The following is a 4,760-nucleotide window of genomic DNA, read 5'->3' on the forward strand; positions in this document are numbered from 1 at the left end:
AAAAAGTACTCTCCTAGACTTCTTAACTTATTTATTAACTTTTTTAACCATAGTTGCATGACATGATTGCATTGTCTATACCGGCCTGTTTGCAGTATAAGATCTAAGATATTTCCATTGTGTGTGAGCTGCCAAACTAGCTGCTCGAAATAGTTTTCAGAAAATTTCTTCAACAGTATTTCACATGACTGTCTGTCTGTACCTCCCACAATGAATCCATAGACATACCAGTCTATAGTGGTATATATAGTCTATCACGATCTGAGTATTTACGCGCTGCTGACCATCCCCTACTTATGGTCCCTTCTTAGGGGCCCTGTGACTGTAATGATAGACACCTTGTCTAATTTACCATATGTAGCTAAAGTGTTTTATGTGCTGGTGTAAGTTGTCGCCACTAGCTCAGTCTCGCATTCTCAGCCACTAGGTCAGTCAGTCTCTCAGTTGTTAGCTCAATCACTAGCTCAGCCGTTTAGTCACTGCACACTAACTTGCACTCCAAGCTGGCATCTGTCAGTACAATGTGACCAGATTAGAGTACATAGCAGGACCAGATTAGTTGTAACACAATATCGTCTGCAAGAGGACTATTACGGAAGAGCTTGTACCAGAACTCATGGATGCTCTTAAAGGTAAGTAGCTTCCTGTTCATGTAAATAAAGAACCCTAGATGATACCAGCCACCAAACAGCATCCTCTCCCTTCATTCCTATGGTACAAGACTCAACATTCTGCATGATGACACACGCTACAATTCAGAACTTAGCTGCCATTTACACTATCAAAGGTGCACCATGCTCTGTTGTCTTGGACTGGAATGAATGTGTGCCTTCAGGACATTTGTTTAGTAGTAGATGGTGATACAGCTGTGTCAAATGAACCTTTCTATACCAGTCAAGCTCTAGTGATGTTTCTTTGTAATTGCAATACTTATTTTTATTATGGAGGTTTTTGGGACTATTCTTGAAGATTCCCATATTGGAGACATTCCAATAAGAACACATGAATATCCAAAACAAAACACGTTTTATTCATAAGATTCAGCTCTGAATGCTTGTTGCTCAAATCGGTAAGAAAAAGTGTATCACTGCACCAAAAGCAAACAACGTCAAAATGGAATTGACAAAAGTTCCTCTTCTCGAAATTTGTAAAAAATACAAAATAGTCTCTTCCACTTATTGCAGTTAATTAATTCTTGGATTGCTACTTTGAATACAAATCACTGTCCAGTGGGCAGTCTATTAGTAAAGACATCCAATGAAAAAAAAATTAAGTACATTCAACAAAGAATTGCCTGCCTTGGTATGTAAGGAGAAGTTGGAATTACACTGGCAAAAACTAAAGCCCACCCTTAGTATCTTTGTAAACTTAAAGTTCACTTTGATAGCCTGAGAGATGTCCACTGATCAGTTCTACTAAAGTCAGACACTGGTGAGATACCACATTTCAATCCAAATGGTGCCCTGGCAGATGAGACTGACGAGGACTGAGTGGCACGGCGTCTGGTGGTGATCGGCTGTATAGTCAGTGGATATCAGGAAGCTGACTGTGATGAAGCTGCTTGATTTCCTATATAAAGTTTGTTGCAGTCTTACTTCAATATCATCTAACAAACTCTTTGTGCTGTTGAAATGCAACATCTGTGTTTACTTTGTAATGGTTGGTGGCAGTTGGAGGGAGCCTGTGTGAAGTGATGGAGGGGATCAGGTATTGGGGAGCCAAGTCAGGGACTTGGTTCTATGGTAGTGTGTGTAGTGACATTTATATTCAAGAATTGTTTAGTGTGTGTTCAAGGTGGAATATATGAAAATTGGATCTTACAAAGCATTTATTTCAAAATGTTACAGGTTTATCTATTTTCATTTTTATGTAACAGAACAGTCTCATTATTGACAGAACTAATGTCATGAATTCCTTATGACAAACCACCATTACCAGGAAATGAGACTTCAAGATGAGTATTATTTTGAGTTCTGTTTACTGCAGCAAACAACATGGGTGCTGCCGATCTACAACTCTCTTTCCCAAATGTAATACTGTACATTTCTACACCTCCTGATTCTGAGAGAAATGTCAAAAAACTAACTTTGTGCTCAGTTAATTATCTTATTGCATAATGGATTTGGGAGCTGGGTTTGCTAAAAGCCAGTGGTCATCAGTTCGTGTCAGGGGAATTTGAAACATTCTGTCATTGAATGGAATTCAGCATCTGACCACCATGTATCGCATCCCGCATCAAGCACAGTTGATGAGGACATTCAAATCACATGTAAGGAAAACAGTCTTGATGGCACCTAGAGCTGATGCCTTGTCCTCTCTCTCTTTTTTTACGTTGCTGTGCAATTCCAGTCTACGGGCATAGTCTGACTGAGGTGCTGCATGGCTGTCAGCCATGCGGTCTCTTTGATCTACTGCATGCAGCACCACATGAATCTGACCCGAGGTCCATGCGATGCTATCAGGAAGGTTCTGCTGTCTGGGTGGGCTTTTTCACACAGACACTAAATGGCTCTGAGCACTATGGGACTTAACATCTATGGTCATCAGTCCACACAGACACTAGGATGGATCCAATTCATCATGGTGGAATATAAGGAGCAACAACTTTACAGTTGCAGTAGGTCAAACTGAGCAACAGATGCTGCAAATCAAACATACAGGAGACATTTGCACAGACAGTATGGACTAACCAACCCTCTCTCAAAGCATTGAGCAATAACTTTAGAAGTTCCAACTCTCTAAGTCCTCGGCTTGCCTTATAATTTATGCCCTCACCTGCAGAAAACCTCCACCCAGGAGAATTTTTTGTTTGGGGCAGGGAGGGGGGGGGGGCAGATCTTATGGAGGTGGTGTACCTCCCTGCATCATTGTCACCACAACAAACAGAAGTGCCTGCCGCCCCTCCATCTTCATCAGTTTTCAACCATCAGTCTCTGATGTAGCGTCAGCCTGTCACCAACCCAAAGGTCACCCATGACTTGCAGGTGGGAGGTGCCCACCTGGAACTGCTGGTGATGAACCTAGTCACCCCTTGTCCCATGGCTCAGTGACTCTGGCAAATGCTTGGGCATTTTCAGCCCTATGTGCCTCTTAAAGGGGGAAGGGATTTGATATCCCCACCAGACGCACGTCAGATGAAGAGTTGTTTGAGATCCAGAGTGCTAGTGATACCTGACCCCATCGTAAGTAGCATGTGTGTCGCATACATTGGGCAGTGCCTCTTGAGTTGTAGCTTTCATGGTTCAACCACACAGTCTCTGAAGTCTGTCACATGCTAGGGTGAACCTGGATCTTGTTTAATCAGCATACACTCACTTTACTTAAGTGTTAAGTTCTTCATGCTGTCACACTCTGACATATTCCACATTTGTCTCTGACCATCTCTTTTGGCTCACTGCTCACTGGTTGGGCTGACACCCTGTTATTTGTGGGGTGCTATGCATCGCAGTACTTTGCACTCATCCTGAGCATTTTTTTGTGGATACTATCAATCCACTATGCAAAATATAACACTGACTTTTCTTGTGGATAGGGAAAGTAATGCCAAGAAGAATGAGGCTGCAAAAAAGTGTGGATGGAGCTACATTACATTCTCTTGGCACACTGAAATTTCTAACTTAAAGAAAAAGTTCATGCTTCATTGGAATAGTTCTGGTGCATATGATACATTATAAATATAATAGAGAATTGAAGTAATTGATTATGTGAATGCTAGAAAACTTAAACTAGAAAAACTGTGCAAGGTATCATAGTTTAGGAGAGCGTGTATTCAGGGGGCAGCAGTTCGGATTCCGCTCTGGCCATCCATAATTTTTTCTTCCATGATTTCTCTGAATTGTTTAAGGTCAGTGCCGTGGTTGTTCCTCTGAAAGTCCATTGACAACTTCCTTCCCCAAACAGTACTTGTCTTTTGTACCTAATGACCTTGTTGTTGAAGGGATGTAAAACTTAATCTTCATTCCTTTCTTTCTTCTTTTTAAACAAGAAAAAAGGAATAGTGGGTTTGCAAAAATGTTTAGGTTCAGTTACTTCCACCACAATAATGACTGAGAACATTTTGTGGTCTAGAAATCTGTAAGTTATTGTGTTTCACATATTGTTATTCATTGATATGTTCTGGGATCATATAGGCTGTTTCAGTTCTACCCCCAGAAGTTATGGGTGCCTGTGAGAGCCCACAGCTAGCCCACCAGTCAGGTAGATGATGAAGGCCACACCCATCTTCAAGCCTTTTTCTGTTGAATGCTTACAGCCTTTCTCACTGGTATTATGAGACATTTAAATTAATTAAATATGATGCTTTAAGGAAAGGAACTACCAGTTACTCATGTCTCTGGTAAAATTAATGCATTCAGAGACAAATGGGATCTGTTTGGAGGGTAACTTAGTACAAAAAAAGTTACTTTTTTGACCAGCTTTCAATTATACAGTTATCTTCAGACACATTACATGGTTTATCAACAAAACATTGTGCAACTTCATCAGATGTCTGAAACAAGTCAAAAGAAGTGTAGCCTATAAAAAGAACTGAAATTATTTTGAACTAGATTTTCAGTTACACCAGCTTTTGGAAAAGCAATCTGAAGTGATTTATTTACAACACTGAACTCTGCTCATGGGGAGGTATTACAGCAGTGTGAATTTTTGTATGATGGTACCATGACATACACATAGAGCAGTGTCCCAACTTGCACAGAAATGTACTGAAAACCATGTCTATTTAAGGGTGTGCCTTTTATTGTGAACAATTTTTTTCTGGG

This window comes from Schistocerca nitens, chromosome 3, assembly GCF_023898315.1.
Source record: "Schistocerca nitens isolate TAMUIC-IGC-003100 chromosome 3, iqSchNite1.1, whole genome shotgun sequence".
Lineage (NCBI taxonomy): Eukaryota > Metazoa > Arthropoda > Insecta > Orthoptera > Acrididae > Schistocerca > Schistocerca nitens.